General features: G+C 40.1%; 1 long non-coding RNA gene across 1 annotated transcript; it reads left to right on the top strand.

Annotated features, from left to right (window-relative positions):
• Window positions 1–19,002: 19,002 nt before the first annotated feature.
• Window positions 19,003–23,804, top strand: LOC311045880. The gene is made up of 3 exons (XR_014600820.1): window positions 19,003–19,590; window positions 19,790–19,879; window positions 21,378–23,804. It is a non-coding gene; the product is annotated as an uncharacterized lncRNA (long non-coding RNA).
• Window positions 23,805–24,522: the final 718 nt, after the last annotated feature.

Raw genomic sequence — 24,522 nt, 5'->3', positions numbered from 1 at the left:
ATATATATAAAGGCTAGATGGCTCAAGGGAGCGGCGCAAGCGTAGCTCAACCGTGGCCATCTTGCGACGGTCATTCATAACATTATGTCTATGCTGCATATACTTTGAAATAACCATAGCGTGCTCAATTTTCATCCGATTTTCAAACGGTTTGGTGTTTTGTAAACACCAAAGATGTAGTTATGATATTATTGTATTTTTATATATATATTTAAAAAAAAACATTTTAATTATAAGTATGCAGTATCATAACTACATCTTTGGTGTTTACAAAACACCAAACCGTTTGGAAATCGGATGAAAATTGAGCACGCTATGGTTATTTCAAAGTATATGCACCATAGAGATAATGTTATGAATGACCGTCCCAAGATGGCCGCCATGTGGCAACGTCGTACTCCATTGGCCAGCAGCGCGGGTGAGTCATCTAGCCTTTATATATATCTATGCCCGTGAACATATGAAGGAAACACAAGGGTTCTACGTTGATTCTCAGGTAAGTACAATATTCTTTTTATACTGTACAATATTCAGGTGATGAGGGACCTCTAATCCTTTAGAATACACATTAAAAAAACCTTAGTGCAATGCTGAAAGTGTTTGCTTAACTTGTTACTACAGTAACAACTTTTGTGTTTTGTGTCCCAGTATTACGGCATAGCCCCTCTGATACTCGTCTGTGGGGCAATTGCACTATATATAACCAAAAAAATCGTCAGTTGCTGCTGCTGCTGGTGCTGCGACAAAAAGGAACCTGACATAGCGGACTCAAAGCAAATGAAGGACACACTGAACAGGACGGTAGGTACTGTACCTGGAGAACAGTTTTTGTATTCTTATTTTTAAGAGAACTGCAGTGTATTCACAACTCAATATGAAAACACCCACAACATTTATATTTACGACGGACACATTTTGCCTCCACAATGCCCCATCGGGGCAGAGATCCTCGGGTCTGGTTGGGTTCAATGTGTCATATATTTTGTCAGGCTTGGATCGGGTTTACATGTATACATTCATAATAGGAGCCTTTTATATCACGAGCTTAGGACACTATAGGACGGAGCTGTCGTCAGTAGCCTGTGTGCAAGCCAACAGCAGTCTCATTACAAACAGCCGACAAACTAGTGAGCTTCAGTCATCGTCAACTCTGTCTTTCATTAAATGTTTTCCACTGCCAAATGTCTCTCTATCAACAAAGGTTTCAGACAAAAGCCCTTTGTTTAGAAATGAAAATAAAACTTAACTGGAGTTCATAGGGGTGCTCCTTCCATTCCGACATCTCACCACTCCGACTAGTGGCTTCCGCGTGCGGTTAAGGTTAGGGTTAGGGTTAGGTATAGGGTTCGTCAACGTCGGAAAGGCGACATGTCGGAAAGGAGAAATGCACCCGAGTTCATAAAACATGTTACAAGGTGATAATCCCCCTTTTAATGCGCTGCTTATTTTGATATTATTTAGATTCAGTGGTGGCCAACAACATTGTATGTGATGCAATATGTTGAATGAATCCAACAGTATAAAGTAAACGTTAATATTGCGTCTTTTGACACAGTAAATGCAGTTCAGCAGTGCACCTTGGCACATCAAAGGCAGTGCGCTTCCCATAGAATTAAGTGCTTGTAGAATTTCTCAATGTGTTACATCCAATCAATAATTGCTGAGGCTGTTTGAAAAACAGAATGAGCGCAAAAGCTATAGTTGCAAAAAACGTAGAATTGTTCTTTATGAATAACCAATACAGTAGGCCTAAGATTTAATGAAGAGAAGAAAGACTGCTGCCTCTGTTCAGAAAAATGCCGGGCTCAGGTCGGGGTTCGGGCTTAATAAAAGGTGATCCAGATCAGTCATGGGTCAGGTTTCGGCAGAATTGTGTCAGGCTCAGGTCGGGACATGCTCATCTTTTCAGGCCCGATTAAAGCTGTCACTATAGTCTCCAGAAGAGATCTGTGTGGACTGATATGACATCTTCCTTGTTTGTGTCATTTCTCATAGGACTTGAAGCAGATAAATATTAACCTGGATGATGTCTATGAATTTATTTTGTACAAGTCAGGTATGTTCTTCTGTTTGATTCTGTCTATGTTTTGAGGTTAGACCGTGTTGCCTGGGTTATGGCGTGGGTGAAACATTCTCTCTCTCTTTTGAACTGATTGCAATACAGACTTGTTGGTGGCTTCATTGGTGCAGCTTTAAATATTTAAAATCAATACATAATTTAAGACCACTGCTGATTTGAATTAATGACTGCATTAGACTGAATGCAGATTTAGAGTGTAGAGAGTGTATGTTACCGTAGCCAGCATGATTTTTTTAATTTTAATTTTAATTTTATTTTAAGCTGCTCTATGTAACTTTCCTCTTCTACCCCGCATTTGAACCTGGTTTCCTGGGTGATTTGCTCATGGACACTTTGACATATTGCCGAGGCCAGGAATCGAACCTTAGGACATTCAAGCTTTCCCATTCAGCTATAACCTCACCTTCAATTTGACAAGAAAATAAATCATTTGCATTTGTTCTTGAAAATAAGTTTGGGGATGGTTTTGGGACGGAGGTGAAAAAGAAAATGTTTTGCTCTGATTCCTGTCTGCTTTGAAATAACTGACATGAATTCTTCAACAGGAAACAAGGAGAGTGGGACTGAAACCAAGGACTCCATGCTGTGAAGCCAAAGAAAACAGCGTGGTCAAATTACTGGAAATAATTATGATATTAAATAAACGTATTGATAATTAGGCTGTAGATGGACAGAGTGATGTCTTTAGGACACAACTACTGTATAACACTTTAAAATAACATGAGGTTTTTAGATTAGATATTGCAGATTTATTATGCAAGTTAGGTAAATCTTGAAGTTAATTGTCAATAGATGAGTTTGCAGGAGCTGTGTGTCCCCCCGTGCCACGTTTTTACCAAATATTATAGAAAGATTATATTTCATTGCAAATGAAAGTCATCCTTGATGAATTGTCAGGAAAATGCTTTAAATATACACATACAAAATACTACCTGTTCTCCCAGGCCTTTTAAACATCCCCTCCCCTTAGTAATGGTTGTTCACTCTTATGCTGTTTTAACGTACTGTTACTGTCCTTGCTCTGCTATATTGTTGTACTAATTATATATGTATACTGCCTAAATTTACTTCTGATGTGCTGTATCTTGTATTTTGTAAACTGAATTGTTATGATCTCTAAGGATTTTTATTTGTTTTGCTTGAGTTGTGTTGATTTGAATCATACTGTTGCATTGTAGCTACATTACGATAAGATCCTAGAAAGCATTATTTTCATAGGCGTGAATAAAGAATATGGACTGTAGACTCTATCTAGACTATACTCTTCCCGTGTTATTTTTAATAAAGCCACAGATATCCCATAATTATAAAATTAAATGTTCAGTTTTTTGTTTGCAATGTACAGTATAATTGCATCTGAACAATAACCAGGAGGGTCTTATGTTTGTGGGACATCTAAATGAGATGCAAAATAGTATCCTAAATGTTTTATTGATAAAATGTATTCTTGTTAACAGTGTGTTGGTGCTCATGTTACAGTATGCTGAGTTTATATAAATATGGATATGTAAACTATACATTATAAAGGCTGTCTGGTAATTTAGTAAGTAGAATACTAATAGTACAAGAATGTCTTCATTCCATGCTGGTGTGCTCTTCTCCTTCTCTGATACGTCAGCCCAATCTATGGTATTAAATGTATGTTTGAAATGTGCTTGTTTGTCCCCATGGGGGAAAAAAAATAATAGAGAGCTTTTTCAAGTAAAGACAAAAAAAATCACACCCTGTGTGAAGGAAGCGGTGCCTTTGGGGCGGGCCTCAAAGGCTCATTTCAGTTCGTCCCTATTGGTGGTCTGAGTCCACTTACCAAATTTGTACTTGGTAGCATGCTGCAAACTGGAATAATGGCTGTTTAAAGCCCAGCCAATGGGCAGAGAGAGGGGGCGGGGCTTAAGTAATGACAGTTAGTCCCTATTGCTGGCTTTAGTCCATGTACAAAATTTGTACTCCATAGCATGCTGCGAACTTGAGTTATGGCTGTTTGAAGGCCAGCCAATGGGAAGACAGAGGGGGCGGGGCTTCAGCAATTCATGCTGGTCCCTATTGGTGGTCTAAGTTCACATACCAAATGTGGACTTGGTGGCATGCTGCAAACTGGAGTTATAGCTGTTTAAAATCCCGTGCTCATCCCGTGCTCATACGGGCGCTGGGGGTCCCTGGACCCCTCTTTGATAACTTCATCAATTCATGCTCGTGCCTATTGGTGGTCTAAGTCCACATACCAAATGTGGACTTGGTGGCATGCTGCAAACTGGAGTTATAGCTGTTATAAATCCTGTGCTCATCCCGTGCTCATACGGGTGCTGGGGGTCCCTGGACCCCTCTTTGATAACGTCATCAATTCATGCTCGTCCCTATTGGTGGTCTAAGTCCACATACCAAATTTGGACTTGGTGGCATGCTGCAAACTGAAGTTATAGCTGTTTGCTTCTTTGCCGTGCTCATCCCGGGCTCATAACATACGGACGGACACGCAAACGGACAAAGTCAAGCTTAGAGCGGTTGGCACCGCTAATAACCAGTACATTGTTAAAGAGGACCTTCCTTCTAGAAAAGTTTAATTCAATTATATTGTGTGTTTTACTAGTATCTCCCCTTCTAAAGCCTCCTCCCGCTACAATTGGACATAATTACTGTGATACTTCTGGCCAGTCTTCTGTTCTAAAAGGAAGAAAGAATACAGGTCAACACTAGAAAGACATACCAGGAACTCTCTGTCTCTGTATCTGTCTTGAATGGCTGCTGACCGTCACGATACAACATCAAACTAAAGTTGTAACACTGCATTCCTTTAAATCAGGGGTGACGGGCAGTACTGGAGAAAAATGCAACTTCAATGTTTTTTTTAGCAACAAAATTGCTAAAAAAAAAAAAATAGGCACCAGAGGTAAGATAGGTGTCTTGACTGGCTGCTGACTATCAAGATACAGCATCAATAGTTGTAACACTGCATTCCTTTAAATAGTGTCATGCCCTTCATTATCTCTATCTCTCTCTGTCTCTGTCTGTCGGCCAGTTAAAAGAGAAACACACACACACACACACACACACACACACACACACACACACACACACACACACACACACACACACACACACACACACACACACACACACACACAGTACGGCAGAGACCAGATAAGGCAAATATGACTAACATAGTCATACTGTATTTGTCTGTAGGAATACCCATAATAGCATCTTTAAAAGCTTATCTAGGCAAGAATGTGTCCTGTTTTAAACTTATTTCTAGGTTCCAGTCTCTGGCTGCAGCAGACTGACACGACAACAAACCGAGAGTAGAGTATGTTTTAGGGATCTTGAGCAAATGAGCAGAACAGGTGTTGTTAATGATTTATTCTCTCATCTGTTTTGACTCTCAAATTCTTGTTTCCATTGTTCCATTGGCATACCTTACAACACAGCTACGCATGGAATCCCAGTAATGTCCCAAGACTTTATCACAGAGAGATGCAAAACATAAACTTCCATGACAAACAAAACAAAAAATGGTTTAATTGGTTGATCTCCTCCTGCCCTCAATTAACCATTGAGGGCATAATAACCATATAATTCAGGGTTCTTTTGCTTGCTGTTGTGGCAGATATGACAATACTAAAATATGTGATGCTTCATTCCTCCAGAGGAAGGGAGGATCGAATCAGCCAATGATGTGGGAGAAGATATGTAGGCCTACAGTACTAGTTTGACAGTTTATGAGAAAAAGAGAGTACTGAACTTCATAATTCCAACCAACTCAAAGCATGTGAACATGTATTTTAAATTGGGCCTACGTGTTGGTGAAAGTTACAAAATGATACAGCTGTCCACAATGCAGTTGAGGAAGTTTGGCATATCAGACCTGCCAACTCTCCTGAATGTTTTTTTTCTCTTGCTCTGCTTCTGAATTGTAATTTCTTCTGAAAATATCATTATTTTTGGGCAACTCAAGCCAGACTCTATGGCGGCTTTGCCGCGCGGCCGTAAGAAGTGTCCCTTATTTCAATTTCTGAAAGGTGGCAACCCTAACTGTACATGCAAAACACAACTTGGCACACATAGGACTGGAGCTGTGTGCCAAGTTGTGTTTATTTGCATGCATGGGAAGCAGGATGTCCTGGTTAGATAGAAGAAGAAAGAAAGATCAGAGATAGCTCCTAATTATAGTGCAGTATATTACAATTCCAGTATCAATAAGCCTACAATTACCACTGGTATGTGCATCTTATGGCATCTTATGGAGAAAGTGATATACTATTATTGTTGTGATAGGGCTTTGATAGGGCTCACTTACTTACTTACTTAATTACTTACGTACGTACGTATGTACGTACTTACTTACTTACTTACTTGCTTGCTTGCTTGCTTGCTTACTTGCTTGCTTACTTACTTGTGATAGGGCAGTACAACCATCTTCTGTAACAATCTGTGATGTGTGTAGCATGGGAATCAGTTACCTGAATACCTGAGTTACCCTCTAGTTTGGATGGCACATTCTATTCACACTCTCATGGGCTGTGGGACATTCCATGCGGGAAGTGTTTAAAGATATGTGCAGTAGTTCAGTTGTTAACAGGTACCCGAGCTCACTGCAATGATGGTTTATTTAGGATCCCCATTAGCTGTCACACATGGCAACAGCTATTATTCCTACTCCACACAGAACAATACAAACATACAAAAAGCAAAAAAGTGTTTTACAGAGAACATAAAAAAATAAGATAAAATACTATGCAACAAACAAGGTTAATGCATAAACAGAAGCAAAAAAATAAATAAAAGATACATGAAGTATCAATACAATTTCACTCTGTTTACACACATAAAACACTTCACTCCATACAAGTTAGGTTAGAGAGAGAGAGAGAGAGAGAGAGAGAGAGAGAGAGAGAGAGAGAGAGAGAGAGAGAGAGAGAGAGAGAGAGAGAGAGTACATGGATGACGAGATAACTTCACAGTTATTGACAGTAAAGTTCGACCATGAAACTGGATGTGCTTTCATCAGTATTTTAAAAGTGTGTTGCATGTTTGCATTATAGTTTAATATGCATGAAACCTTATTTATTTTACATATAAAAACCTATTGACATTCTGTTTGCATTATTTTGATTAGCAGTGTATATTGAAATAAAAGTAAAAGTGGTGGTGATTTATCTCAGGCATAAAAAGGTTGCCCAACCCTGTTCTAGACTAGAGTGTAAAGGTCTAGGGGGCCTTGGGCAACCAGAAAGGACAGCTAAAGTCCATGTTTTGCCATTTTGTGAGCAGAGGCAGTTCTTGAACCTGTGCAGAAAATCCAATTCTGACCATCTTGAAAGAGGGCCCTTTTGCTTAGAAGTAGTTGCCTATATTTTACCTGTTCATAACATATATCTCTATTTATGTGGGCTCTTTTTAGTTCAGCTTCTGAAATTCAGGGTCAGGCTCTGGAACAGTAGGTCTCAGTTGTCCCAGTTTTCTAGAGGACACCCCTGACCTTTGGGCCCCTGGGCCTGGGCCCAACAGGACCCAGCCGGATGGATCCGGCTCTGTCTCCACCTCCTCAGAGCTAATGGGTTTAAAACTAAACATAATGTGATATGGCTTAATAATATAAGCCCCATCAGTAGGAGCCACAGCAATTTACTATAATTCTGTATTTCATTTATCCTTTATCTTTCTGTCACATTATTCCTTCATTTACAGTGTATCTGCCAAGACAACCACATTCACTTGCCTTTTGCTTAGCAATATTTCTTAATACCAAGCTGTTCTTTATTAATTTCATTGTCAATCTAAGGTGCTCTTTTTTTCAAGGGGGGGTCCCCAAATTATTTTTGGGGGTCCCCAGATGATTAGCTTAATGTGCAACATTGTTTTCTCACTCAACAGTAAACAAACCAACATATGGTATAAGTATACAGGGTATCTAACGTTATAATTGAAGGACTTTAAAGACCTTTTTAATACCAAATTGGCCAAATTGTCAAATATTACGTATAAGAAAGAGGCAAACATTTCCCAACATTTATCTGTGGCACCGAATCAAACGTAATGCCTCAACTCCTACAATTCCAAGTGCTTGTCAGGGTGGGGGTCCCCAGTTCAAATATGATTATTTTGGGGGGCCACGGCCTGAAACGTTTGGAAACCCTTGCTTTATTGTATAGTGGCTATTTAGTATTTGCGTGATTCATCCTGCCTATTCATCCTGCTTACAGGATGAACACCTCCTACCAGTGATGTGCTGTGGATTTTTGAGCTAGTGGGGCTCTATTTTATGACGTCACGTGCATGCGCACATACACGCGCACGCCTGTGCACATCAGCGATCAGCTCAGTGCTAGTTGAAATAATGTATTCACCATGTGATCAGGGTCATCACCATGCCAGCTTGTGATGGACATTTTCATAAATATTTTATTTTTGCCACATTTTATTTTTGTCACAAGTGTGGCATCACGCTGGCCTCGTGCCCGAATTAGGTGGCTTCAAGCTAGGCATGAGTTACTTCGCAACAACCGTTGAAATAAACATGCTCTGAAAAGGCGTGCGGCCCACCCATCTGACCACTTAACATGGCAGCTGAATTGCTGCCGTGTTAACTGGTGAGCTGGGTGGGCCACGAAGGCTCTCAAGGTTTTCGAGTGGGCCCTGTTCCAGAAAATGTTGGGATTAATAATGATTAATTTGATGAACTGTGTGTTGACAACATTTGCTGAGTACTGTAGGTGCACGACTGGCTGGAAAGACACAACATAAGAAAGCAGTTCAGAGAGAGTGTGGGCCACGTACTGTATAGAGACCCAACCTACATCTTCGCACGCACGCACGCACGCACGCACGCACGCACGCACGCACGCACGCACGCACGCACGCACGCACGCACGCACGCACGCACACACCAGTGGTGGAAAAAGCACTAAATTGTTTTTACTTAAGTGAAAGTATCAGTACTGCAATGTAGAAATACTCTGTTGCAAATAAAAGTCCGGAATTCATAATGTAATTGAGTAAAGGTACAAAAGTATTGGTATCAAAATGTACTTGTACCAAAAGTAGAAAGTACTCATTATGCAGAATATCCCATTTCACAAAGTTTCCAAATGTATAAAATGCATATATATTTTTTGAAAATATAAGCTCTATAGTAATAGTAGATCAGCTATTTTCAAATGGCCGAAATGTACAGTATATAGGGCTGTGTAATAATAATCACAATCTACAAAGTAACTCAAGTTCTCAAGTAATTGTAGTGGAGTAAAAGTACAATATTTGCCAATTTCAGTAAAAAATACCTCACAATTGTACTTGAGTACATGTACTTTACACCACTGTCACACACACACACACACACACACACACACACACACACACACACACACACACACACACACACACACTGTCACACACTGTCACGCACGCACGCACGCACGCACGCACGCACGCACGCACGCACGCACGCACGCACGCACGCACGCACGCACGCACGCACGCACACACACACACACACACACACACACACACACACACACACACACACACACACACACACACACACACACACCTGATTCACAGCAGGCACAGGACACTTTTACAGGATCAGAATCAGTTTTATTTTCACATCACAGGCTTACAGTTGTAAAGAAGTGGGTGAAATTCTTGTTTTCATACAGTATGTGCTCCATGGTTTTGTAGTATTCTGTGAGAACACCAGAGAGTATAGAGAGTGAGAGCAAAGGGTGAGAGATAGAAAACAGCTTTGATTGACACAGTATTCAACATGCTTGAGGGGAAAGAAGTGCCACATTGCCCTCCATTGGCTGCTATTGTACATTATCTTGGAATTGCTTATTATTGTTGTGTATCACTGTTATGTACATTATAATGAAATGATATATCAGTCTTTACAGTATATGTTTTAATTATATCTCTGCTGTCCGGCAGAAACCAACTAAATCCAAAATGTTCATTTTTCAGGAAATGACAAAAACAAAACAAAAAGTGGAGTTAAGAGGTTTTGTTCATCAGAACAGCTGAATGGACATCCATGCTCACAATGAGGTTGGAGGTCAAAAGGGGGTGGAGCCTGAAGTCAGCAAAACCAGCTAACTCCACCCTTTGGTGGACTTAGCTAGTTTAGCAGAAAGTGTCAGGATCCAATGGAGTTAGCTGTTTTTGTCAGAAGCACTTTTTAATACTTTTCATTGGTTCAATAGTTTTTTTAATCAACACAGACGTAAAGAATGTTCAATAGCACTGATTTATGGGGGAAAAAATGCAAAAGCGGAAAAATGGAACAATGATATATTTTCATTATAATCTAGTTAAAAACATATTCACAATTTATTTTATGCATTTGTTTGAATGATTTTGGTGATTGGTAACGTATTGGAATGACATGCTCATTAATGTAGCTATCATGATATCCATAAATCACTGATGACATGCCTGTTAATTTGAGAATCCCGCTCCTGTGGTGCTCCTCTTCTTCTCATGCTTATATTGTGATATGTCTAGGCAATTTTATTATAGGATTTATTAAACAGTGTTTTCAAGTATATTTTATTTTCATCTAATGTCCAAAACAAAAGCAAGGTCAATTACTTAATCTCTGTTCTAGTTCCCTGGTGAGATTTATATCAACATCTATTCTGTTATAGTGTAGGGTTGTAGGCTACATATACCGTTATTTACACAAACTGAAGAACATTGCAGTTTTAGCATTGCCTGGGTGTTACGGCGCTGATTTAGCGGATGTGGGGTGTAACACAATTTAAAAGCAGGGAGAAAAATGAGTCAAGGACAACAATGTACAAAAATAAAGCATTTATACATTTTTCTTGTCTTTATTTTTTTAAGCACAGTGAGTCTGTGCTTGTCGTATGAAATGTGTTATATGAAAATGACTTGACTTAACTAAAGTTTGTCTAAAGCAAGAAATCAGTCACATAATAAGCTTGGTAGGCCTATGTGTTATAGTTTTGAATGGGTTCTTTATAATAATAACTGGACAACACACTTGCGAGTAGTTTGTAGCAGCAGCTTCAGTTTACTTAGAACGTGGGGGGAATGAATGAATACATGAGCAGTCGATCATAGAACATGTTAGTGCAGTCCTCTTAGTCGAACACAGAGTACAATTTATCACAGTATGTCTATTTTGGGCATGATGCTGATAAGCTCATAATGCCTTGCATCATGACAATTTGTGAGCTTGTAGATCAGCTATTTTATTCTCACCATGTGACAGGCATCTCTTGGTACTTGCACACAAGTGAAATTATTTGGCAATGTAAAGGCATAATTCTATATAGTCAAAATGGAACATAAATGTTACATGTTAACATGTTACAAAATGATAATCTAGTTATTTGTACTGCTGTCAACTATGGTCTGAAAAATCTACGGAGATGTCTGGTAAAGTATGGAATATTGAGATGAAAAATAGTAGGAACCCTGCTATATGATTCTCTCTACAATACAGTAGTGATGGTGGCTTGCATGTAAACCAGTGGCGGACGCCCCCCCCCCCTCCCCCAAAAAATATACTGTAAAGGCTGATATATAATTTCATTATAATGTACATAACAGTGATAAACAACAATAACATAACAAAACTAAAAAAAGTGCTCCTCGGAGCACAGGTCTCCGCCAGGTCAGGTACGTTATTGTGGCCTCCTGGTGGCGCTATAATAGCCAATGTGAAAGGGGTGTCATGTCTTCTCAGGCCTTTCACGGCAATCGGACACTGCATTCATGATTTGAGGCATTTTGTTCCAAAAATGTGTTTTGCTAAATTAGACCTGCTGGTGGCGCTATAACAGGCCAATGTGAAAAGGGTGCCATTTTTTCCTCGGCCTAGTGGGAATGTGCGTGTGAAAATTCACGGAAATCGCAAGCTGCGTTCATGATTTGAGGCATTTTGTTCAAAACGGACCAATCCTGCAAACTTTGGAAACCAACCTTAGGCAATGAGGATGGAATATGGAATATCGCACAGATCCGTGTTGATCAGAAGACTATAGAGATACTGTGTACCGATTAACCGAGTAAATGGGTTTTGCACAAATCGGCCTCCTGGTGGCGCTATAACAGGCCCAAGTGAGAAAAATGGGGCAGAGGTTCTGAATTGGCATCCAGGGAGTGTGTGTGCACAGTTTCGGAGCGACCGGGCCAACGGTGCCGGAGATTAGCTGTTCACAGACGGACACACACACACACACACACACACACACACACACACACACACACACACACACACACACACACACACACACACACACACACACACACACACACACACACACACACACACGGACGGACGGACAGACAGGGGGTAAAACATACTCTCGCCATGCCTTTCGGCCTGGCGGAGACAATAAGCAATTCCAGGATAATGTACAATAGCAGCCAATAGAGGGCAATGTGGCACTTTTTTCCCAGCATGTTGAACGCTGTGTCAATCAAACCCTGTTTTCTATCTCTAACCCTTTGCTCTCTCTCTCTCTACTAATACTACAAAACCATGGAGCACATACTGTATGAAAACATGAAAGTGTGTGCATGCGTGCGTGCGTTTGTGCGACAGTGGTGTAAGGTAACTAAGTACAAGTACTCAAGTACTACTTAACTACAATTTTGAGGATTACTGGAGCATTTCCAATTTTCAGTATTTTTACTTCTACTCCACCACATCTCAGAGGCAAATATTGTACTTTTACTCCACTACAATTATTTGAAAACTTTAGTTACTTTGTAGATTTTGATTATTATTACAAAACCACTTCAGCCCTATATACTGTACATTTTGGCCATTTGAAAATAGCCGATTTACTGTATATTTGCTATTTTCATAAGATTTTTATGCATTTGATACATTTGAAAACTTTGTCAAATGGGACATTCTGCAGAATGCTTACTTTCTACTTTTGGTACTTTAAGTACATTTTGATACCAATACTTTTGTACTTTTACTCAAGTACATTTTGAATTCCGGACTTTTACTACGATCAATCATTGTGTTCTGGCTTACTATATTATACTTCTTACATGTATTTATCAGTAGGATATCATAGTGATAACACATGTCAAGGTTTTAAAGAGAAAATACCAAGACTTTTGTTACATGAATTTCTTAATATTAATGTTATATTATATCAATAAACATCTTAGTGTTTTGCCAATTATCTGGGGGTCCACTTGAAATATCCTCACGGCCCGCCAGTGGGTCTCTGTCCACAGGTTGGGAATCACTGATGTAGTGGTTGCAGAAACAAGCACAGATTTAAATATGTTCTTAATTAAATGAACAGTCTGTACTGTACTGCTGTACTGATACACACTATTGCACTGACAGGCCAGTCCAGACCATTAGACCATGTTTTAACCTGAATTACATCCTGTAATAAAAGTAGGAGGTGTTCATCCTGTAAGCAGGATGAATAGGCAGGATGAATTCTCAATAGCCACTATACAATAGAGCAAGGGTTTCCAAACTTTTCAGGCTGTGGCTCCCCAAAATCATACTTGAACAGGGGACCGCCCACCCTGACAAGCACTAAAGCACTTGGAATTGGAGTTGAGGCATTACATTTAGTTTGACTCGGTGACACAGATAAATGTTGTGAAATGTTTGCCTCTTTCTTATACGTATTTGACAATTTGGTATTAAAAAGTTATTTAAAGTCCTTAAATTATAACTTTAGAAAATGATACCCTGTATACACTTATACCGTATGTTGGTTTGTTTACTGTTGAGTGAGAAAACAATGTTGCAAATTAAGCTAATCATCTGGGGACCCCCCAAACTAATTTGGGGACCCCCCCAGTCCTGACCCCCAGTCTGGGAACCAGTGCATTAGAGAAACCACACAAAGACAGCATTATACTTGATGTTGTTGTCTAGTGTGTAGTGTCAATACCTGTAATATCAGATTCCTTTACAGTTGGCAGAAGCCATGTTAACGTCTTCTATCTAACCAGGAAATCATGCTACCCATGCAAATAAACACACACTTGGCACGCAGGTCCAGTCCTATGCCCAACTTCCTCAACTGAAGGGGGGGCCAAAGGTCAGGGGGGTCCTCTAGAAAACTGGGCCGACGGAGACCTACTGTTCCAGAGCCTGACCCTGAATTTCAGAACCTGAAATAAAAAGAGCCCATAATAGAGATATATGTTATGAACAGGTAAAATATAGGCAACTACTTGTGGCCCAGAGCAATAAGGGACACCAAAGGCTCATTCAAGATGGTCAGAAAAGGGCCCTGTTTATGCACAGAGTCCTAACAGTCTCAAGAACCGAAATGTACTGTGAGGTCGATAACTGTGAAGTTATCTCGTCATGCATGTTCTCTCTCTCTCTCTCTCTCTCTCTCTCTCTCTCTCTCTCTCTCTCTCTCTCTCTCTCTCTCTCTCTCTCTCTCTCTCTCTCTCTCTCTCTCTCTCTCTCTCTCTCTCTGTAAGTGTTCACATAATCTTTAAACACTTCCCACATGGAATGTCCCACAGCCCATGAGAGTGTGAATAGAATGTGCAAATCCAAACTAGGCTAACTCAGGTATTCAGGTAACTGATTCATATGCTACACACATCACAGATTGTTACAGAAGATGGTTGTACTGCCCTATCACAAGTAGTAAGTAAGTAAGTAAGTAAGCAAGCAAGCAAGCAAGTAAGTAAGTATAAGTAAGTAAGCCCTATCACAACAATACTAGTATATTATAATATTGTATTTGGTGGCTGTGGCTCAGGAGATAGAGCATGTCGTTAGAGTGATCCGTGGGTTGGTGGTCCGAATCCCCGCTCCTCCTGTCCACATGTCGAAGTGTCCTTGGGCAAGACACTGAACCCTACGTTGCCTCCAATGTGTCGATTGGTGCTAGCTTGCCACCATTCGTGTGGGAAGTGAGGACGCTGGCGTCGACTGTTCACCGCTTCACCTCCCAATGTGTGAATGAATGAACCATTGTAAAGCGCTTTGAGTAAGTTTGAGTACTTAGAAAAGCGCCATAAAATGCAATTCATTATTATTACTCTCCGCCAGGAGAGTATTGTTTTCACTTTCTAAATATGACACACCGATTGGTCAAGCCTCACGTGACACGTGACAATACGGTGAAATACTGTGATCTGATTGGCTAGTGACGCATAGTGGCCTATATATACATGGCGTCACTTTGACGGTGTCTGCGCCACCGTCAAAGTGGCGTAGACATGGCGTAGACATGGTGGATACTGTAACAATTAGATAGGATACATAATTGGACAGATAGAGAAGACGATGGAGCAGGAACAAGATGACCTGAAGCGAAAAGAAGAGGAGGAGAAAAACAAGGAACAAGACACTGACGCCGACGCAGACGCCGAAGAGGGTGAGGAGGAAGAGGATGAAGATGAGGAGGAGGAAGACGAAGAGGAGGAGCCTGCAGAAACTGGAGAAGAAGATGATGCTAAGCTTAATGCGGAAGTGGAGGCTCTCCACTTCCGCATTGAGCGAGTGTACATCAAGTGTATCGTCGACCACTCTCAACAGCTCCTCCGCGGCAGACTTCCGCATCACGTGTACACTTATTGTCTCCGCCAGGAGACTTTGTTTTCACTTTCTAAATATGACACACCGGTTGGTCAAGGCTCACAGATAGGACAAATAGTACAGATAGGACAGATAGATAGGACAGATAGGACACTTACACAGACAGGACTGATAGGACGCTTACACAGACAGGACTGATAGGACACTTATACAGACAGGACAGATAGGACACTTATACAGACAGGATGGATAGGACACGTATACAGACAGGAGGGATAGGATACTTATATAGACAGGAGGGGTATGACACTTACACAGACAGGACGGATGGGACACTTACATAGACAGGACGGATAGGACACTTACACAGACAGGACTGATAGGACACTTACATAAACAGGAGGGAAGAGGGGTTTAACAACTTTAATAATTACGTTTTTTTTTTTCAACCATTTAAAAGAAAACACTATATATTTCACCAGATGTCTTGAAAGCATAAGGTAAGACAAGTTCAGGAATAATCACGAAATGGCTCAGAAATGGCGGACACTGTAACAATTAGATAGGACACTTACACATACAGGCCAGATAGGACAATTATACAAACAGGATGGATAGGACACTTACATAGACAAGAGGAATAGGACGCTGGCGGAGAGTTGTGCTCCGAGGAGCACTTTTTCTAGTTATTATTATTATCACTTTCTTCATAAGATGCCATAATATGCACATACCAGTGGTAATTGTAATCTCTGATCTTTCTTTCTTCTTCTATCTAACCAGGACATCCTGCTTCCCATGCATACAAATAAACACAACTTAGCACACAGGTCCAGTCCTATGTGTGCTAAGTTGTATTTTGCATATACAGTAGTGTAACACCCATATGCATGCTCACTTTTGCCATAGAGACTGGGTTGAGTTGCCCAAAAATAGAGATATTTTCAGACAAAATTACAATTCAGAAGCAGAGCAAGAGAAAAACAATCATTCAGGAGTGTTGGCAGGTCTAATATGCCAAGCTTCCTCAACTGCATTGTGGATAGCTACACTTCGTAACTTAACCATCACGTAGGCCCAATTCAAAATACATGTTCACATGCTTTGAGTTGGTTGTAATTATGAAGCTCAGTACTCTCTTTTTCTAATAAGCTGTAAATCTAATTCTACTGTAGGCGTACATATCTTATCCCACATCTTTGGTTGATTCGATGCCAAACTGGCAAAACCGCATCTTCAGACTTTCCGCCACAAACGGGGAGGGTGATATGTGTCACTGTATGTACTCCTACGGGCTTTGGCGGCACCTATCCGCGGGGAGTGTTGTTGGGCGGGAGGAGTAGGACAAAGGCTCTACGTCAGTAAGATGTGACAACACAGACATGTGTGTGGGGAGGAATCTATTGGTATAACAACTACAAAAGGGTAAAAAACAAAAAAACAAAACTGGCTACTCTAAATCAGAGCTAGAATCAGTTTTATTTGTCACATCACAGTCTTACAGATAAACCAATGCATGAAATTGAGAATTTGTTTTGGAGTGTGCAGTGAGAAAAGAGATGATAATGTGGATGATTTTGCACGTCTATCAGTGGATCTGGAATGTCTTACTGCAGACATTACATGCAGACTCATCATGACCAGGAAGGAAAAACAAAAAAGTACACAACACACAATCTGATAGGAGACTCAAAAAAAGGAACATGGAACAATCAAACAAACAAACAAACAAACAAACACAGACTTTGATTGATTGAATACTTTATTTAGAAGTTTGCAGAAAAAAAACACATGAAAGTACAGTTCACAAATACAAGGTCAACTAAATAGGATTAAAAAAAACAAGAAAGCCAATGGCTTGTTTCAAGGAGACAGGGGCTAGAGAGTGGACACGGGAGGAGAGCTAACACAGGAGCTTTAGTTTAGTTTAGTTTAGTATTGTTTAGCTTAGTTTAGTTGAAAAGCAAATAATACTGGTTATAAGCAGTTTGATTTTGAAACACAAAAAATATCATGAACTTATTTCCAGTGGTGGAGAGTAACAAAGTATTCATTTACTTGAGTAGCCTACTGTGATTTTTTATTTTTTAGTATATCTGTACTTTACTTGAGTGTTTGTATTTTTTGGATACTTCTGGCTTTCACTCCACTATATTTCAAAGACAGATAACAATAAGCATACGTTCAGCCTCTACAAGTACATTCTGCTGTTTTAGTGAAAACAAACCTGATTGGAGGGTTATATATTCTTTATACTGATTGCCTCAAACTTGACAGATACATCTGATAAACAGATAAACTTGACTGATAATTCAGTTAATCTGTCGAGCTGGAGGGAGTTTGAAATTGAATGTGTTTATATAGGAGCTGGTGTGTCTGATCAAATTAATATCAAATACCGTATGTAAATATTGAATCAGGCAACTTAAAAACTGTCTGGGGTGCACCCAAAAGCCAGAGTAGACGTTAACATTATCCTAGAAGTGTTTTAAACTAAGATAACCCTTTCACTTTAAAATACTTTTTCAATTGCCCTTTGAGACTGCACACACAAACATATTGCTGCTATTCTAAATGATGTATTTGTTATTTGAACATGAATTCATGAACCAACTAGAAAAAGTGCTCCTCGGAGCACAGGTCTCCGCCAGGTCAGGTACGTTATTCTGACCTCCTGGTGGCGCTATAATAGGCCAATGTGAAAAGGGTGCCATTTATTCTTAGGTCTTTCACGGCAATCAGACTGCATTCATGATTTGAGGCATTTTATTCCAAAAATGTGTTTTGCTAAATTAGACCTGCTGGTGGCGCTATAACAGGCCAATGTGAAAAGGGTGACATTCCTTCCTCGGCCGAGTGGGAATGTGTGTGTGAAATTTCACGGAAATCGCAAGCTGCATGCATAGTTTGAGGCATTTTGTTCAAAAAAATCCTGCAAACTTTGGAAGCCAACCATTCGCAATCAGGATGGAATATGGGAAATCGGACAGATAAGTGTTGATCACATGACTATAGAGATACTGTGTACCGATTTGCATGATATTTGGATAAAATCTGTAGGAGTAATGTAAAAAAAATGTGTTTTGCACAAATCGGCCTCCTGGTGGCGCTATAACAGGCCAGTGTGAAAAAATTGGGGCAGAGGCTCTGAATTGGCATCCAGGGAGTGTGTGTGCACAGTTTCGGAGCGAACGGACCAACGGTGCCGGAGATTAGCTGGTAACACACAGACAGGACACACACACACACGGACACACGGATGGAAGGACGGACGGAGGGTAAAACATACTCTCTCGCCATGCCTTTCGGCCTGGCGGAGACAATAAGCTGAGTAGATGTCACAACAGAGGACACACCCTCCTCTGTTAAATACAAATGTGACAGTGGAAGTGTGGGTGCATTTCAATCCACTATGGCAGTATGGATTACCAACCTGAAAGAAGCATTGAAAAAGAGTCCTGTGTTGGCAAACATATCTTTATTGTTCATCCTCGTGGCACTAGAGAAGCTTGCAGATATGCAGTTTCAATGTCCTTGTCAATCAGATCAAAATGGACCGTTTTCAGCTTCCTTCTTTGCCGTTCCCGCTGTCATAGCCTTATTCCTGATGCTGAGCATCCAGTTTCCAGGTAAATGTGCACAGGCTAAACCGTTACAGACAGAGACACCGACACCGGCACCAACACCGACACCGGCACCGGCACCGGCACCGGCACCGACACCGGCACCGACACCGGAACCGATAAAGGAACAGAAAGTAAAAGAAAAAATAGAGTGTGCAATTGGTGTGTTGACCAGTTTAGTCCCCAGCATCGTTTGGATGATTTTACTTTGCCTCGACGGCCGGTACATTGCTTGTGGCATGACACACAAAGATTGTAACGGTAGTTATACAAGTCTTGGCGATGGAGGTGGGCACAAATACTGTGAGCCGTTCATTGGTAGTGGTACAGATTGTAAGAAAAATACAGCAACATACAACATTCATTCTCAGGTAAGCTCAATATTCTCCTAGCAATATATAGTTTTAGGTAAAAGGATTTATATTCAATTAAAACACTATTACAAAAACTTAGTTAAGTTAAGCAAAAAACTTTGCTCAACTTATAATTTTCTTAATTTAGTTTTCATTTGTAAAATTGTTTTGGCTCGTCACATTTATTATATGTTTAACTGTGTGTTTTGTGTCCCAGTGGGGAGGCATAGGCCTTCTATCATTGCTCTGTGCGGGAGTCATGATATATGCAATATGTGTAATGCGCACGCCAAACGAAGACAACACGGTGGGTACCAGGAGAATTATTGTTACTCTTATTTTTGGGAGAATTTAACCTATTCCCAATTTGATATGTTGATATCTGGATGCACCTGTTAATGTGTAGACATTCATATACATTTCCTCTTAAAAGGTGGTTCTTCTATTTCATTTAATAGGTTCTGTGGTAATTATTTGGGTTATTTTGAGTATTATATTGAGTATTGTCTAATTATTGCGTGGCGAAATAGTCTCTCCCTCTCTCTCTCTCTCTCTCTCTCTCTCTCTCTCTCTCTCTCTCTCTCTCTCTCTCTCTCTCTCTCTCTCTCGTTCAATATGACAATTAGTTGTTCTAGTGCAGTGCTCGTTTGAAGCTCATACCCATTGGGAATGTGTGCTGATTAGAACACGTGTCAGTTGGGAAAGCATGCCAGTTCAGAGTGCTCTGCAGTTCAGAACGGGACACTTTATTTTCTCCTGGTGTTGCAGTGTTGTGGAGGGTGATTCTGGGGCTTATTTACTTTGCTGGTACATACAACAGATACAATTTACACAGGGATCCCTCCAGCGCCACCCTCCACCATCATTCGTTCATTTTACCCTCTCAAAGTAACAAAAACACTCAAAACAGATCTTTTAAGAGCCACCCGAACATAATTCTTGCTAAATAAATAGGATAAATGGTTTATGAGCAGTAATCATAAGCCTCTGCATGGGCTTACACACACATTTATACATTATCTTCGACAATATGTTGCAATCATGTAAAATCTTTGGGCAGCCAAGTTTCTGAATAATAGAGAATTTATTTTTTCAAACTAGACAAAGAAAGATTTCACTTCCCATATTTTTTAATGAGACTGCGTATGTTGAGGGGACAAGAAGAAAAATGCTTGTATCAAATGGGAAGGAACAGAATTAATTAAACTGACTCTCGTTTACAAGACCCACTGGTTGCTTGATGGTAATAATTTGAGTCAGCATCAAAGCAGCCATTATATCTGAAGTAATGTTCATCATTAATGTCAAAAGGATTCTAAACCAAGTGCTCAAAATGATCAAGACATGTATTCCCAGATAGCAGGTTAATACATTCATTGTTATCAAGATCATGGTAAGGAAACAACATATTGCATTCATTACAAGTCCACTGTGGCCAGTTATTATCTAACTTATTTATGGGCGTACATTGTTGATAGAATAAGTGTCAGCATATCCCACAGCCTTCAATTGAACACTTCAAATGTCTCTGACATTTGTGACATTTGTTCTATGATGGATAACATGCAAATAGACATCATTGTGAAATGACACTTGGGACCCATATGAGCTGTATTTATAAACGCTAATTGTTGTATTGAACTTGTGATTCTGATTAGACTACGGATATTCAAAGTAATTTGTGTTATGAAGGGAACGATGCAGGATTTCTTACAAGTTTATTTTGTTTATTTATTTATGTATCCAGATTAAAGGATACTTCACCCCCAAAATGACCTTTTTCCCCCTTATCAATTACTCACTAGGTCAGCACCTTGGCGAGGTGGCTCAACAAGTGCTGCCCCCTGGTGAGGTGGCTCAACAAGTGCTGCCAGTGCCAATATGGCAGTTTGGAAGAAAGCAGTCCTTTAGATCCACGGGACAGCTCTAGTGCCCATGCATAGCCAGAGCTATACAGCAACAGTGCCTCAACACAGTACATCATCGACCAGATCTCCACTCCCAGATCTCCACTCCCAGATCTCCACTCCTCTTGTCCATCCGTCACTGCAGGCGTGTTTGCCTCTTTTGCACCAGAATATTTCCCAAAGATGCCTCCATTACATTGTCTATAGTACAATGTTCTCCCTTTGGCTGAGTGAAAGTGACTTGCTCCGGCTGTAGCCTGTCTGTTTACATTATGTAGCTAGCTAGCTAGACTGCCTGCTAATGTGTGCAATTTGGAAATAGGTGATAAGATGTTTAGTCCATCAAGGCTTGTTAACTCTGACAGTGCTTTGTGCTTGTCGATGCACGAGGCCTTCAGTTGCTCGGCATGTGAACACTTTCGCCTAGCGGCTTCCTTGATGAGGAAACTCACACAGCAATGGGGGCGTGGTTTGTGAAATGGTCTGGTGTTAAAGACATACACACATCCCACTGGACATCCGTTCTGCTCCACGTTCACAGTATGTTTTGCAGAAACGTTCAATGACAACATTTTGAATCCCCAAAATGTTTCCACAGGCACAGACCATGTAGATGTTGACTTTAAGTTGCATATAACAAACCCTAAACCTAACCTTAACATAGCTCCAATTGGAACCTCTCCCTCCGCTGTATAGCTCCAGAGATAAGGTTCCTCTGCGTAGTTCCGTCAGAGTGTGACACCGGCGAACGGTGGCCAATATTGTTGATTATTATCTTTTTTTCGCAGATCGTATCCAAAACGTAAAGGTATTCCCCCCTGCTCTCAGATTCTTATTTAGTCAGCCTGTGCCATGTTTTCCCCCATGCAGGCGGAACGGGAGCCTTAAACCCAACCCCCCAGAATCCTAAACTTAACGTCTTCAATTTGTGGTCCAGAAATGTTGTCATGGAACGTTTCTGGAGAGACAACGTTTCCTCTGGTGATTGGGGTATCCATGAAGATGTTCTGATATCAAAGGGACATTGTGTACACCTTTTTATTTTTAAGTTTTCTATTTCTATGTATATTTTCTATTAGTCCATAAACGGTGTGCTAACATGCTGGTTTGACGCCACACTTTTATTTTAATTCCATTTATAATGGTTATTAGTGACAGATGTAGCCTAATGGTGTTGTTTATGAGCTCTAATGATGTGTATGCACATTAATTGAGTAGTTTAATTGAATGATACTGTTCATTGTATGATAAGATCTAATCTAAGAGAACATTCATTTTGTTTCAATAAACAATATGGACTGTAGACTATCTATGCTACTTGTTCTGTATTAATTTGAATAAATCCACACATATCCCATCATTGTTAAAAACAAATATTTTGTTATTTTGTTGTTTGCTTTCAATGTATGTTGTATATGAACAATAATGTAAAGTAAGGTGACATGTTTGGGGACATGTAAATGTGAGGTAAAAATGTATCCTAAATGTGTTTCTATGTTTTATTAATACAATTAGTTATTGTTAATGGGGGCGTTGTTGGGCGTTACAGTACTTGTGTAGAGGTCTATTATTAACACATACATAGCTTATCAACAACTAATAATATTAATATGCATCTTAAAATGACTTTTGATTGACAGTTAATTAAAGCTTATTAACAGAATGTTCTTTTAAAGTGCTGCTGAAAGGAGAGGGGATAAAACCCCGCCTTGAGGGTCTCCAGACAAAACTGCCTGTGGCTTTGCAAGTGGTTTCTCCATTTTACCCAGTTTAGAACCTAGATATCTTCCAGATAGCTGTGCACTGTTAGCATGCTGCATTCTGCATTCAGCTGTCCGTAGATCTGTTCTTCATAAAGCCATACCGGGAAGTATATGTATAACAGGGGTCTTCATCTCTAAGGACCCCTTAGAGATGAAGCAGGGACCCCCCCACTACATATTGTATAATTGTGTTGCTGATTAAACCTTTTCATAGATTTCATATAGACTTGTTTGACAGCACTGTTGTGTAAACAAATGTATTTTGTTTGTTTGTTTGTTTGTTTGTTTATACATATTCTTGTTGAAATTATGTTTGAATTTTAAATTTCCAAAAATGGCAGTATTGTCTGTCAGTCTGTCATCACAAGAATTGGTTGACAGGCTTGTCAGTGGTGGAAATACTCACATGTTTACTTAAAGGACGACTTCACCGATTTTCAACCCATCTTCATATAATTGGTCCTCACTAATACTCATGATGAAAAGGTCTTAAAAAATCTACTCGGTCTGTGTCTCAGAGGAGGGCTGTGGACAGTTCAGAGTCCCGTCTACCAGTGACATCATCAATGGGGAATCCAAGGTAATAGAAACTGCAGGCTTTCTATTCCTGGAAAGTTGCAATGCAATAAAATAAGCCATTTTTCTCGTGTTAATAAAAATCTAAATAAAAAATGTGGGGGAAAAAATCATGCCTAACAATGATGTCACTGGTAGACGGGTTTCTGGACTGTCCACAGCCCTCCTATGAGACACAGACCAAGTAGAAAAAAATTGTACCCTTTTATCATGAGTATTAGTGAGGACCAATTATATGAAGATAGGTTGAAAATCGGTGAAGTCGTCCTTTAAGTAAAAGTGTCAATACAATGTAGATATACTGTAACAAATAGAAGTCCCGTATTAAAAATGTACTTAAAAAGTATTGGCATCAAAATCTATTATAATATATCGTTGCTGTCCATTGAACACCCTTTACTGTGTAGAGAAAGAGAGATGGCAGGAGCGCTACTGGTATCCCTCAAACCACCGGTGCTCATGAAAGGGAATACAATGAATGAGCAAAAAGGAAAGAATGTGCCAAAAAGGCACAAAAATCCAGGTCCGGGCACTCAGGTGGATTTGAAATAAAAAGCCTTTATTGGGCAATGGGCTTACAAGAACATTAAAAAACACCAACGCGTTTCGGCAAACGCCTTCTTCAGGGTGTTGCTGAACAAAGACAGGAAGTAGGCTTAATTATAGGCCTACCAGGTGTGTCCACAGTGGGTACAAACAGACAT

The sequence above is a fragment of the Gymnoscopelus microlampas genome, assembly GCF_963454915.1.
Source record: "Gymnoscopelus microlampas genome assembly, chromosome: 5".
NCBI lineage: Eukaryota > Metazoa > Chordata > Actinopteri > Myctophiformes > Myctophidae > Gymnoscopelus > Gymnoscopelus microlampas.
The sequence above is the reverse complement of the archived record's forward strand: the minus strand, read 5'-3'. Positions and strand labels throughout refer to the sequence as shown.